This window comes from Dermacentor silvarum, chromosome 9 (assembly GCF_013339745.2).
Source record: "Dermacentor silvarum isolate Dsil-2018 chromosome 9, BIME_Dsil_1.4, whole genome shotgun sequence".
NCBI lineage: Eukaryota > Metazoa > Arthropoda > Arachnida > Ixodida > Ixodidae > Dermacentor > Dermacentor silvarum.
The window spans coordinates 138,650,931-138,666,590 of record NC_051162.1 but is presented as its reverse complement, the minus strand read 5'-3'; positions in this window follow the sequence as shown (position 1 = coordinate 138,666,590).

Genomic DNA, 15,660 nt, shown 5'->3' with positions numbered 1-15,660 from the left:
GCGAAGTTTCACTCTGGAACAAATGGCACATTGGAACAATCTTCTTGTGCAAAAACAGATGAGAAATACGTATTGAAAGCTACTAGACAACCTTCATCAGAAACTGTAGTTTGTTTTACATCGATGGCGTTTGGTAGAATTATAAGGGCAAATTGCTTCTCAAATTCTTTTATGATTACCGCTTGTAATATTTATCTTTGGTTGTGCCTAATGCGTCACAATAAGATTGTAGGCGTTCCTTATATTCATCCCAAAAAGAAACCGTATTATTACGTCTCGCGGTATAACAAGCGCTTATTTTTGTTTCGTAGCGATCAAAGTTGTTTAGTAAACCAAGGATTAGTTTTATGGTTTGCTATAAAAATTAATGGTACATACTTGTGAACTAAGTATAATATTTTCGCAAAATGTTGCCAGAATCTTGCCGAAAAGAATATCTATTTTTAGTTAGATAGCACTGGAAACTGCATGATTTAAAGCGACTGAACTGTGACCTTTCTGGCGGATGTAGGGTGCTGCTGCTCAAGTCAGCCCGCGAGAACTACTTATCAATTTATATTTACAGCCGTAGCAGTTATACGTAGTTTTCAGATTCATTCACTTTCATTGTACTTTCTTAGCTCACCTTAAATGGCACTTGCCATGTTTGCTGCGCTCGTGGAGGTGCCTCTACAAACACAACCTATTCCGTGATTCAAAAGCCTCCAAAAAATACATGCAAGAAAAGAAATCCGCGGTAAGTATGACTTTTCTGCGAGTAAGTAGACGCTCCTAACGTTGAATAATAACAATATTCAGAGCTTAAACCCGTTCTTGCGATGTGGAGTTTATCGTCTACTTAGTGATACACTAGAAAGCAACATCATACCGTAATTCCGAACAAAGTTCGACGCTACGTCTCAGTTTCGTTGCTTTGTCCATGATCTCCTAGGAAGCTGAGCTTTGAAGGATGAATCATGAAAAAGGCGACTTCCGTGGCTGTTTACCATATTGATAGCCAAGAAGCTGTCCGTGCTTAAATTTGATGTCAAGTCGGATTCCAAATCATAAAAAAAATTTTGAATGCGTTACATCTGATCGGCACTGAGACATATTAACTATTGGCACTAGTGCTATCAACGCATGAAGGCTGGCTCTGGCAATTTGACAGTTCAGAACATTTTCTGCCACAGTTCGAACCCAGGTTGTCGTTGATGCCCGACTGCTTGCCTTCTTACATCCTTGTTTTTGTCATCATCTTTAGTGTATATCTGCTTTCGTATTCATCTTACTGACATATCTTCGAGTTACTTGTATTTGCTTACTTCCAAGTAAAAATTCCCAACCTTGACAACATAGACCTAAACTGAACATACTGAAGGATGTGGCTTATCCACTTCTAGAATTCAGCAAGCAACTTTTATAACAATACCGAAAACAGCATGGTTATAAAGAAAACACCACGGTACAATAACATGCCATGCCCTGTCGTTCAGCGCGGTCAAATTCGTCTGCTGAATTCAAGGAAGAACAAACCTTAGTAGTTAGGTTTTGAGAGTTTAGTTAATCGCGACTTGTCAGTAGAGATCATGCCTGACAGCAAAACATGGCAGCGCTGACAATGGGGAGATTATTGACTTCCTCATAAACAGTGCTACTGCAAACTTAGTAAACATAGAAATTAATTCTTTTGTTTTCTGCTGAAGTTAAATGGGATAGAACACACCCGCTAGCTTGACCTACCATCACGACCCTTTTGCTCTCATTCTCAGTAAAATAAACATGAGTGACCCGGTACGCCACATTAAGCAAACGCAATGACGGGAGAAAATCGCGATTAAAGGCAAAAAAATATGTGTGTTGTACAGAGGGTGGTGTGTGTGGATCTTAGAGGCATATTCCCAGAGGTCCTTAGAACGCTAAACGGAAGCTATAATTTGTGCATTTGTTCTTATTTTTCAGAAGAAAAATTAGACCAAGGACGAAAGGAACTGGATATTGAAGGCCATGGCGCAAGACAGCAGACTAGGTCAACTGTGGGAAGAACGTTTCTTTCTGACAGTGCTTTGAAATAAACGGGTGTTGTAGAAAAACGAAACAAACAAACTGAACTTTACTGCTTACATTTTACTTCCTCGCGAATTCGATTCCCCGCCGCGGCGGCCGCACACCGAGGGGGGGGGGGGGGCGTGCAATGCAAAAACGCTCGTATACCCTGATTTGGGCGCACGTCAACTAACCTCAGATGGTCAAATTAACCCGGAGACCTCCACTACGGCGTCCCTCATAGCAAGTCAAACCAACAAGTACCCATTGCCGTCTCATAGACCATAAGGACTAGACTATAAAGCACACTGCCGTAGGTCTTCAGGAATATTTCTGACCATTTAATGTTTTTTTACGAGTACTGAAATCGCATAGCAGAAGCGGAAAACACATTTGGCAACAACGTTCACAGAGTCTCAGTGCTATTTTAAAGTGTTTTGCGAAAGAGCGGTAACCTTGCAACCATGACAATTCGGTGAAAAGGAACACGCGTGGCGATGGACTCGATACTTCTCTTTAGCGAATAGTAAAGACCAGTCAAAACACGAAGTACAGAGAAGAGACGTGGCAGTCGTTGTGTGTGCCACGTCTCTTCTCTGTACTTCGTCTTTTGACTGGTTTTTACTATTCAATATGGACCAACTGACCCAGATTGCAACTCTACTGCAATGCTTCTCTTTAGCGCCCCATTTGGTGAAATCCGCAAGTTCAGTGGAGAGAGCAGATATGGTTCATTCCACGCCAAGTGTCCCAACCGTGGTGCTCGACCATGAAATAGTCTTATTTCTAAACAAATAACAAAAAAATTCCACGTATATAAGCATTAAGTGCACAGTATTCTTCCAATAAATTTTGAGCGGAAAAAACGTTTTGGGCACATGAGGGCCGTTTGAATTTCACTAAACGGTGAAAAACCAGCTTCGAAACAAAATATGCCAAAAATCTTCTCGCGCATTCTTTCTAAATTTACGTTTTTGAGTAGTCTCAACCTTTTTATTTCATTAGAAAACATTTTCACAATACCTTTTTATTTCTTTAACCCTGGACACCGACTTAAAAATGCGCAAATCATAGCGTTATAGGGAAATTTTTCCCAAGGTCACCGAAGGAAACCTGAAATGTACTACTATCTTCTAAAATTTTATTTTTGGCAAAATCTGAAATAAAAGCATGAATTTTGCACAAATGCTATTTTCGCATATTTTTAGAGGTCGGTAACACACTAAGGTGGCCCATGAAAAAATACGTAGGAAAGTGGATATATTTCAGAAGCATAACTACTTTAGGCGAGGAGATATTAATTGAAGTAATTTGCGTTTTCCCCGAGAAATGTTTGAACTTGAGTTTGCTATAGTGAAATATTTAGGTTCGAGCTTCGACTTCACCTTATAACATATTGGCGGGAAATAGAAATCAGGGTGGGCCAGATGGTGGTGTGTGCGGAGAGGAATAAAAGCTATCATCACCATAAGTTCGTAAGAATTTAAATACAGAAGGTATGCTGACATTGCGCACTTCCGGGCTACTGGAAGTATAGATATGCGGCCGCCTACACGTTAAGTGGCTGAGCGGGCCACAAATCGCTTTCATGAGCGTGAACTGGGAGCACCACTTGCACGACAACATGATCAGTCCCGGTGAAAGCAGCGAAAAAAGACGAATACATTTGGGGAATATTATTGATAGGCAGCTTTATACCCCTGACACACGGGCAAAAGTAAAGTCCTTTGCAGGAAACCCTTTTTGTTACTCCGAAGGACCCTTTGCAGAAAGGAGTTGCGCCGATGACACACGGCAGCGCACTAACTTCTTTAGGTGGTTCCTCAAATGAACGCCGCTAAAAAAAAGCGCTGCTTGTTAAAGCAGTAAGAGAGAAAACATTTACAAGAAGCTGAGCATGTAGATTACAAGATTACATTGAGTGATTGTAGAACCTAAAAACATTTCCCCCCATTTTGATGGCTTATTGCGCATATTCGGAATTCAACATGGTGGCGCTAGCGACGCGGTGCGGGTGTTTGAGAGCATAGCTGGAGTAAATATTCATTGTACAACAAATCGCATTACCTCTAAAAACTAAAACATTTTCCAAGGTAACAAAAAATACTTACGAGGCACCGCAGTTATGTGACAGGTTTTCTTCTATTGATAAACTGGAACGACTGAAGCTCACACCCACCGGGAGATCAGTACTCCGACACCTGAACTACAGCGAGACGTACGTCGCAGACATCGACAAAAAAGAACGAATCCCATCGGACGTTCGAGAGTCCCTCTGCATTGCACCCATCCCGCGCAACATGCATCCCATATACCACAAGAGTAGAAGGCAAGCTAGAGAGCAACCCAACGCCATCAAACGAAGATTCAAGCAAGACCCGGACGCCCGCTACACCGACGCGGCCAAGTATCCGCATCGAAACGCGTACGCTCTCAGCGTTGTAGACTCCCGAGGCCTCGAGTGAGCATCGGCCACCGTCAAGACACGCAACCCGGAAACGGCGGAAGCAGCGGCATTCGCTCTCGCCACCACTCCCGCAGGGGCGTCTGCGTAAGCAGGCGTTTGGTATGTTGCGACACCACGGACCTGAGCACATGAGGGTTGGCCCCTCCCGCGTTTAACCATACGGGGCTTAGCCGTGTCCGGGGAAAAGGGGATCCTGGAGGTTGAGCCGAAGCCGGGTGTTTGGACCTTTATGGCCCCCCGGTGGAGGCAACACACCTCTTTGGCCTTCGCTTCTCGTAGACGGCACCCCCGGACTGACCCACCCATGGGAAAATCGGTGGTCGCCTTGTCCTGTCCCTCTTCTAAATCTTTTGCTTTCCTATCAACTTACCTCCCCGCAGGGGCGTCTGCGTAAGCAGGCGTTTGGTGTGTTGCGACACCACGTACCCGAGCACTTGAGGGTTGGCCCCTCCCGCGTGTAGCCGTGCGCGGCTTAGCCGTGTCCGGGGAAAAGAGGATCCTGGAGGTTGAGCCGATGCCGGGTGTTTGGACCTTTACGGCCCCTCGGTGGAGGCAACACACCTCTTTGGCCTCCGCTTCGCGTAGACGGCACCCCCGGACTGACCCACCCGGGGGAAATCGGTAGTTGCCTTTTCCTGTCTCTCTCTCTCCCTCCAACCTTCGTCTTTCTCTCTCACTTTCCATCTCTCCTGTCCTCTCTTCACTTCGTTTTACTTCCAATTTTCCAGGCAGCAAGGGTTAACCTGGTGTAGTTTATCCATCCTTGGGTCTATTATATTAGGTTATAGTGGCTATGTACAGCTGGCGTCTGCATCTCCTTCGGGTCTTGTAGCGTCCCCTTGTTGGGCTCGGTGGTGGGCGGCTGGCATAGTTACCGAAATTATTGTTACCTTATGGCTTTATCGTCATTCCCCCGACTCCCTGATCGCTCTCACAAACGAGGGCGCACCGAGGATATTTTTCAATTCTATGGCAACCGAACAAAGAACTTTCCACGTTTTCACGTCATCCACTCTGATAAACTTGAAAAGACGGTGAGAATGATCTCACCCTTCCTTGTCTCGAAATCTCTAACCGAAGTTTTCGGTCCAGGTTACAAAGCATCGAAAATGGCCAGTGGTGATCTGCTACTCGAACTCCGTGATCAGAAACAACATGAGAAACTGCCCAATCTAGTGTCCTTTGGGGATGTTCCAGTAACAGCAACCCCGCACCGTACCATGAATACCACCCGTGGCGTCGTATCCGATGCTGATTTGTTGGAGCTATCTGAAGCTGAACTCCTGGAGGGCTGGAGTGATCAGAACGTCATCAGTGTCAAACGAATTAAGATAAGGCGAGATGGTAAAGAAATTCAGACCAAACACCTAGTACTTACTTTCGACTCAAGTGTTCTGCCCGAGTCCATCGAGACCGGGTACCTCAAGATTAGAGTTAGACCATATGTGCCAAATCCTCTGAGATGCTTCAAGTGCCAAAGGTTCGGTCACAGTTCGCAGAACTGTCGAGGCCGGCCGACTTGTGCCAAGTGCAGTGACAATGAACATTCTTCTGAAACATGCCAGAACACTCCGCACTGTGTCAACTGTGATGGCGAGCATGCCGCATACTCGCGGTCGTGCCCGTCTTGGAAAAAAGAGAAAGAAATTGTGACAATTAAAGTAAAAGAAAATATTTCATTCAAGGAGGCACGCAGGCGGGTGTCATACCTGCCGAAGAGCAGCTTTGCCGAAGTGGCGCGTCAGGGGGCAGCGTCGCAACGGCTTCCGGCGCCTGCCCGGCCCGCAAGCAGCGAGCCGGCAGTAACGCCATCCGCCCCCTCGGCGGCTGCAGCTAGTGCTGCTCCGCCGTCTCAGAAAAAGGGGCCATCGACCTCCGGGCTGGTGGCCTCAAGGGTCTCGTCCCTCGAGACGAGGCCTTCAACACGAAGAAACCGCTCTCAAGAGCGGGTGTCCAGCGCGCCGCAAGAGCCGATGGACACATCTTCTAGCCAGATGGCGCAGCCAGCGCCTAAGGAGCGGCGAGAATCTCTCGACCGCTCCAAAAAAGAGAAACCCCGCATTACAGGACCTCTAAAGGGCTCTGTAAGCTAACTTTCTTGTCCTAAACACACAGCACAACACTCCTTTTAATATGGGCACTCAAATAGTTCACTGGAACGTCAGAGGTCTCCTCCAAAATCTTGACGACGTTAAAGAACTCCTCCGCAAGTTTAGTCCCAGGGTGCTGTGTGTTCAGGAAACACACCTCAAACATACACAAACAAATTTCCTCACACAGTATGCTATTTTTCGCAAAGACCGCGATGACACTATTGTGTCATCCGGCGGTGTTGCTATCATAGTTGACAGAGGTGTTGCCTGTCGGGAAATAAAACTTCGTACGCCCCTGGAGGCAGTTGCTATCCAAGGGGTGCTGTTTGACAAGCTAGTCACTATCAGTTCAATATACATCCCTCCAAGTTATCAAATTAATAAAACCGAATTTCAAAACTACATAGATGAACTTCCGGCTCCATACATAGTTGTCGGAGATTTAAACGCACATAACTCATTGTGGGGAGACTCTCGTTGCGATGCGAGAGGTCGCCTAATCGAAAACTTTCTCTTTTCCTCAGGAGCATGTATACTTAATAAGAAAGAGCCAACATACTACAGTGTGGCACATAATACATACTCCTCCATAGATTTAACTATAGTATCGAGCACACTAATGCCGTACCTAGAATGGTCCGTTCTTAAGAACCCTTTTGGGAGCGACCACTTCCCTATTATATTAAACTTAACAAAACCAGATATAAGCTCACCACACATTCCCCGATGGAAGGTTGACACAGCTAACTGGGAACGTTTCCGAGAACTTACGTACTTAAGCACGGATGATATTGCATCCTTTAATATTGAAGACGCTGTGGCGTATATTACAGGCTTTATAATTGACGCTGCCACGAAATGCATCCGTCAAACTAATGGACTAGCGAATAAACGTCGCATCCCGTGGTGGAATGAAGAATGTAAACAAGCACGGAAAAACCAAAACAAAGCTTGGGGACGACTTCGTTACTCCCCAACTGCTGAAAATTTGATTAGTTTCAAACAAATAAAGTCCCAGGGTAGAAGAACACGTCGACGTGCTAAAAGGGAGAGTTGGGAGAAGTACATCTCCAGTATAAATTCTTACATGGATGAGACAAAAGTGTGGAATCGAGTAAATAAATTAAAAGGCCGGGAGGTACACCCATTACCGTTAGTCAGTACTCAAGGTGAGAGCCTGGCAGACCAGGCAGATTGTCTGGGCGAACACTTCGAACATGTATCCAGTGCGTCCCACTACACACAAGCATTTCTGAGGTTCAAAGAACGCGAAGAACGACAGCCCCTTAAACGTAAATGTTCATCGAGTGAGGCCTACAACTATCCATTTACTTTAACTGAACTTAAGGCATCCCTCGCTTGCTGCAATGACTCGGCGCCAGGCGGTGATCGTGTCATATATGAAATGATTAAGTACGTACATCCTGAAACTCTGAAAACACTCCTGCATCTTTTCAATGCCATGTGGGCGGATGGGTATATCCCGTCCTCGTGGAAGGAAGCTATAGTTATCCCCGTGCTTAAACAAAGTAAAGACCCGTCCCTTGCCAGCAGCTACAGGCCAATAGCGCTAACAAGCTGCCTGTGCAAACTATTTGAAAAAATGATCAACAGGCGCTTAATCTGTTTCCTTGAAAGTAACAAATTACTAGACCCCTTCCAATGTGGTTTCAGGGAAGGTATGTCCACAACAGACCACCTTGTTCGCGTTGAGTCTTATATTAGAGACGCTTTTATACATAAGCAGTTCTGTCTTTCAGTGTTCCTCGACCTAGAAAAAGCTTACGACACGACATGGCGCTACGGCATTCTCCGAGATCTCTCGGCGATGGGTGTCCGTGGCAACATGTTAAATACAATCGAAAGTTACCTATCTAATCGCACATTCCGCGTAAGAGTGGGTAACGCTCTGTCTAAGTCATTCACCCAAGAGACCGGTGTACCACAGGGAGGCGTGCTCAGTTGCACACTATTTATAGTAAAAATGTATTCCCTGCACACAGTCATTCCACGCACAATGTTTTATTCCATTTATGTCGACGATGTACAAATAGCCTTCAAGTCATGCAATATTGCCATCTGCGAACGACAAGTGCAGCTCGGAATAAACAAATTGTCCAAATGGGCGGATGAGAATGGCTTTAAAGTTAATGCTCAGAAGAGCACTTGCATACTCTTTACTAACAAGAGAGGCGTAACGCCAGTCCCAAGTATTGCAATCAAAGGAGATGCGCTCTCTGTGAGCAGCGAGCACAAGTTTTTAGGAATCATTTTAGACAGTAAACTCACATTCATTCCTCATATTAAGCATCTGAAGGCAAAATGCCTGAAGACAATGAACCTTTTAAAGCTTCTGTCGCGTACGACTTGGGGTAGTGATAGAAAATGTTTGCTTAACTTGTATAAAAGTCTTGTCCTCTCACGCCTTGATTACGGGTCAATAATTTATAATTCTGCAACGCCAAGTGCGTTAAAAATACTAGACCCCGTTCACCACTTGGCTATCCGTCTCGCTACTGGTGCTTTCAGGACAAGTCCAATCCAGAGCCTCTACGTAGAATCGAATCAGTGGTCGCTTCATCTGCAGAGGTCATACAGCAGTCTTATATATTTTCTGAAAGTACAAGCGAACATTGAACATCCTTGTTATTCCACAATAAACGATATGACCGCTGCCACACTCTTCCGTAACCGACCTGCAGCGAGAAAGCCGTTCTCTTTCCGTGTGAGGAACCTCAGTGAGGAAATGGGTGTTCCGATGCTTGAACAATGTCCTATGGCTCCAACGAAACTATTGCCGCCGTGGCAGTGGCAGCTCATAGAATGTGACACATCGTTCGTAGAGGTCACTAAACACGCGCCAGAAGCACACATTAGAATCCATTTCTTAGAACTCCAATCTAAATACTCGTGTACAGAGTTTTACACAGACGCTTCCAAGTCACATGCCGGGGTATCTTATGCAGCCATCGGTCCATCGTTTTCGGAATCCGGTGTACTGCATCCGGAGACAAGTATCTTTACGGCTGAGGCCTATGCAATATTATCGGCTGTAAAGTATATAATGAAATCAAAACTTAAAAAGACTATCATATTTACAGACTCGCAAAGTGTTGTGAAAGCATTGCAATCACTCTGTAAACACAAAAACCCTGTAATTAATGAGCTCTATTCCATTCTGTGTAAAGCGTATATATCTAACCAGCATGTGATTATATGCTGGGTGCCGGGCCATAGAGGCATTGAGGGTAATGTTCGAGCAGACCAAATGGCCACATCAGTTACATCTCAGGCATTACATCTCCCTACAGCTGCTTATCTTTTATTCGCTTCGCCTCGTATATATTTTATGGTCATAGCATACCCCACTTTTTACACTTATAGCACATATATATTTGACGCACTCACACATTAAATGATTTTAGGCCCCTCTACAGCCATAGTGCACTTTAGACTTCATTAACCATTGTTAACTCATTGCATCATGTGTATGGCGCTCTTTGGCCAGAACTGGCCCTTGCGCCATTAAAACCAAATCATCATCATCATCCCTACAGCTGCTGTTCCTGCAACAGATTTGAAGCCTTTTCTGCGAAAGAAACTGCGAAGCCACTGGCAACGCTTGTGGGATGCAGAAAGAAATAACAAGCTTCACTTGATAAAACCACAATTAGGTTTCTGGCCCCCCGTAACGAAAACACGACGAACTGATGTCCTGTTCTGTCGTCTAAGAATAGGACATACATATGGCACCCACAATTTTTTGCTTACGGGTGATGAACCGCCAACCTGTGGTAGATGTGGTGAGAGGCTGACCGTCCTCCATGTCCTCGTGGAGTGTCGGGAAGCCGAAACAGAGAGAAAGAAATATTTTCCTCAAGCGTACCGGTATCATGTGCCTCTTCATCCCATCATGTTTCTTGGTGAAGAACCGCTTTATAACGCTAAAGCAGTCGTCGATTTCTTGAACGATGTGGTCCTGCATGTTATTAGCCCATTAAGGTCGTAGCGCATCCTCTTTCCAGAGGATGCCGCTGTGATAGCAGCTTTTTATAGCACATGCCTCCAGGCCCTTGTGGTTCAAGGGCTCTGTTTAGGCAGTAGTGCTATTTGCCAATTACTGCACCTTAAATATTTTAAATACCGTGTCATTCTTTCTCAACGCATTCTTCCCCTCATAGTACACCTCATTAGTCATTTCCATGATTTTAGTACCTGTATATTTTACGCACTTTACAGCGATTATTTTTAGGCCCCTTTACAGCCACGCTTCATCTACTTCTCAGAATTCATCTCTCCACTGCACACTCACAAACACTGACATGGCGCTCTTTGGCCATAACTGGCCCTTGCGCCATAAAACACCACACATCATCAACCTATCAACTTACCTTTCTGTCCTGTCATCTCTTCCCAACTTTTCTGTTTCTCCCAGGCGGCTTGGGTTAACCTGGTGCGGTATATCCAACCTTGAGTATGGCGCATTGGGTTAGAGCAGCGAGGCACGGCTGGCGTGTGCAAGTGATTGCTATGTCAAACTTGTAGCGTCCCCTTGTTGGGCTCCGTGGTGGGTGGCTGCCATTGCTGCCGAAGTAACTACATCCAGCATGCATAGAGCATCATTTCCTCTGCTACACGATCGTACCGCTACAAAGCACGTACGCACCGAAGTCTCCTTGAACTTTTTCACTCCACGCAAAGGATCTTTTCCACGATACCACGTTATCCAAAGTGATAAACCTGAAAAGCCCGTAAGAGTAATATCACCTTTCCTCGTATCTAAATCCCTGAAGGACACCATTGGACCAGGCTATAAAGCTAGCAAGATGGCAAGCGGCGACCTCCTTCTTGAGGTTCGTGACAAGCTACAGCATGAAAAACTGGCAAATCTCACAACCTTTGCAGACATCCCTATAACAGTGACCCCACATCGTTCCCTGAACACAGTCCGAGGCGTGATTTCAGACTCGGACCTCTTAGAACTAACTGAAGCAGAACTATTGGAAGGCTGGCAAGGCCAAAACGTCATTGAGGTAAAAAGAATAAAAATCAGGCGAGACAACAAAGAAATTCCCACAAAACATCTGATCATTACATTTGCCTCTAGTGTGCTACCTGAAACCCTTGAGACAGGCTATACCAAAATCCGTGTAAGACCTTACATTCCCAACCCTCGTCGATGCTTTAAGTGTCGGAAGTACGGCCACGGCTCGCAAAGCTGCCGAGGTCGACTCGCCTGCGCAAAATGTGGTGACAAAGACCACACTTCCGAATACTGTCTTGGAACACCCCACTGTGTAAACTGCGAAGGTGACCACCCACCCCACATATTCCCGATCCTGTGAAACTTGGAAAAACGAAAATGGTGTAATTACATTGAAAATTAAAGAAAACATATCGTTCCAAGAAGCACGAAAGCGTGTTTCTGTTTCCCGCAGGGGCGTCTGCGTCAGCAGGCGTTTGGTGTGTTGCGACACCACGGACCCGAGCACATGAGGGTTGGCCCCTCCCGCGTTTAACCGTACGTGGCTTAGCCGTGTCCGGGGAAAAGGGGATCCTGGGGGTTGAGCCGATGCCGAGTGCTTGGACCTTTACGGCCCCTCGGCGGAGGCAACACACCTCTTTGGCCTCGGCTTCACGTAGACGGCACCCCCGGACTGACCCACCCGGGGGAAATCGGTAGTTGCCTTTTCCTGTCTCTCTCTCCCTCCAACCTTCGTCTTTCTCTCTCACTTTCCATCTCTCCTGTCTTCTCTTCACTTCGTTTTACTTCTAATTTTCCAGGCAGCAAGGGTTAACCTGGTGTAGTTTATCCAGCCTTGGGTCTATTATATTAGGTTATAGTGGCTATGTACAGCTGGCGTCTTCGTTGCCTTCGGGTTTCGTAGCGTCCCCATGTTGGGCTCGGTGGTGGGTGGCTGGCATAGCTACCGAAATTATAGTTCCCTTTATGGCTCTTTCGTCATTTCCCCGACTCCCTGATCGCCCTCATAAACGAGGGCGCACCGAAGATATCTTTCAATTCCTTGGTAACAAATTGCAAAATTTCCCCCGATTCCATGTTATTCATTCTGATAACTCTGAAAAGACGATGAGAATGATTTCACCCTTCCTCGTGTCAAAGTGTCTCACCGAAACTCTTGGGGCAGGCTACAAGGCATCAAAAATGGCTAGTGGAGACCTCCTTTTGGAACTCCGCGATACGAAACAGCACGAAAAGCTTCCAAACCTAGTGTCATTCGGGGAAATCCCGGTGACAATATCCCCGCACCGAACTATGAACACCAGTCGTGGCGTTGTCTCCGACGATGACCTGATGCATCTGGCAGAAGCTGAACTGTTGGAAGGCTGGAGCGAGCAAAACGTGATCAATGTTAAACGAATTATGCTAAGGCGGGACGGCAAGGAGATCAAAACCAAGCATCTAGTACTTACTTTTGGATCAAGTATCCTGCCCGAGACAATCGAGGCGGGCTATGTAAAGCTACGGGTCAGACCCTATATTCCAAATCCTCTTCGTTGCTTCAAGTGCCAGCGTTTCGGCCACAGTTCCCAGAACTGCCGAGGCCGACAGACATGTGCTAAATGTAGTTCCGATGACCATGCCTCTGAAACGTGCGAAAACACACCACACTGCGTCAACTGTGATGGCGAGCATGCCGCATACTCGCGGTCATGCCCGTCTTGGAAGAAAGAAAAAGAAGTCATCACGATCAAAGTAAAGGAAAATATAACTTTCAAAGAGGCTCGCAGGCGGGTTTCATACCTGCCTAAAGTCAGTTTTGCCGAGGTGGCGCGTCAGGGGGCAGCGCCACAGCGGCATCCGGCAGCTGTCCGGCCCACACAAGGTGAGCCGGCGGTGACGCCATCCGCCCCCTCGGTGGCTGCGGCCAACGCTGCTCCGCCGCCCCAGAAGAAGGGGCCATCGACCTCCGGGCTGGTGGCCTCAAGGGCCTCGTCCCTCGAGACGAGGCCTTCACGTCAAGCCAACCGCTCGCAAGAGCGCGTGTCCAGCGCCTCGCAAGAGGCGATGGACACAACAACCGGCCAGACGGCGCCGCCAGCGCCTAAGGAGCGGCGGGAATCCCTTGACCGCTCCAGAAAAGAGAAACCTCGCGTCACGGCGCCTGGAAAGGGCACCGTGAGCTAGTCTTCATCTTCTGAACACACAGCACAAACACTTTCTTCATTATGGAAACACAAATATTACAATGGAATGTTAGAGGACTTATTCACAACCTCGACGATATAAGAGAACTCCTACACAAACATAATCCTAAGTTGCTGTGTGTTCAAGAGACACATCTGAAACCCACAAACACAAACTTCCTTCGTCAATACACCATCTTTCGAAAAGACCGCAATGAGGCTAACGCCTCGTCCGGCGGTGTAGCAATAATAGCAGATAAGTCTGTAGCTTGCCAACATGCAGCCCTCCAGACGCCCCTTGAGGCAGTGTCAGTTCGGGCCATTCTGTTTAACAGACTAGTAACTGTCTGTTCCATTTATGTCCCCCCCAATCATCGCCTTGAAAAAACAGACTTTTATAACCTCATTGACCAGCTTCCCGAACCTTACATCCTCGTGGGAGATTTTAATGCTCACAACACGTTATGGGGAGACTCGCGATGTGACGCGAGAGGTCGTCTCATTGAAAATTTTCTTCTGACCTCTGGTGCCTGTCTCTTTAATAAGAAGGAGCCCACGTATTACAACGCCCAACACGATTCGTATTCATCGATAGACCTTGCACTTGGATCCGCTTCCCTTCTGCCTGACCTTGAATGGAACGTCATCAAAAATCCTTTTGGAAGTGACCACTTCCCTGTAACTTTAAACTTAATAACGCAGCATGACAACCCTCCCAGTATTCCTCGATGGAAATTAGCATCTGCTGACTGGGAGCATTTTAAAGAATCAACTTATTTACCACGAGATTTTATAAACAATTTTAGTATCGACGATGCTGTTGCATATTTTACCGCTTTTATTATTGATGCTGCTGAAAAGTGTATCCCACAAACGAATGGTAGCTCACGTAAAAGACGTGTTCCCTGGTGGAACGAAGACTGTAGACAGGCGCGAAAAAGGCAAAATAAGGCATGGGGCATATTGCGTAGATCTCCAAATGCTGAAAATCTCATTCAATTTAAACAGATTAAATCGCAGGGAAGGCGGACACGACGTCAGGCAAAGAGAGAAAGCTGGGTGAGGTTTATCTCGGGTATAAATTCCTACACACAGGAGGCAAAAGTGTGGAATGGCGTAAGAAAGCTAAAGGGGCAACAAATTCATCCGTTGCCTCTGGTTAATGACCAAGGGAATACCTTGCAGGACCAGGCAGACTGTCTTGGGGAGCACTTTGAGCATGTGTCAAGCTCAATCCATTATTCCAAATCCTTCCTCAAATACAAACAGATAGAAGAATGCAAGCCATTTATACGCAAATGCCGACAGAACGAACCATATAACCGTCCTTTTAATATTGCCGAGTTGAGAGCTGCCTTGATCGCATGTAAGAGCTCTGCACCGGGACCCGACAGAGTCGTGTATGACATGATTAAGAACGTGCACACTGATACACAACTAACACTACTGGCGCTTCTCAACACTATTTGGGCTGCCGGATATCTTCCATCCGCATGGAAAGAAGCGATTGTGGTCCCTGTATTGAAGCAGGGTAAAGATCCTTCCTTGGCGGCAAGTTACCGTCCCATAGCTCTCACAAGTTGCCTGTGCAAGCTATTTGAAAAAATGGTTAATCGACGCCTTATACATTTCCTTGAACTGAACAAAATGCTTGATCCCTATCAGTGTGGCTTTAGAGAAGGCCGATCCACAACTGATCATCTTGTGCGCATTGAAGAAAATATCCGAGACGCATTTGTACATAAACAGTTTTTCTTATCGGTATTCCTCGATATGGAGAAGGCGTACGACACAACATGGCGTTACGGAATCCTGAGAGACTTGGCGCTAATAGGCATCCATGGCAATATGCTAAGCCTAATACAAAGCTATTTGTCCAATCGTACCTTCCGCGTCAAAATCGGGAATGTATTTTCACGCCCATTC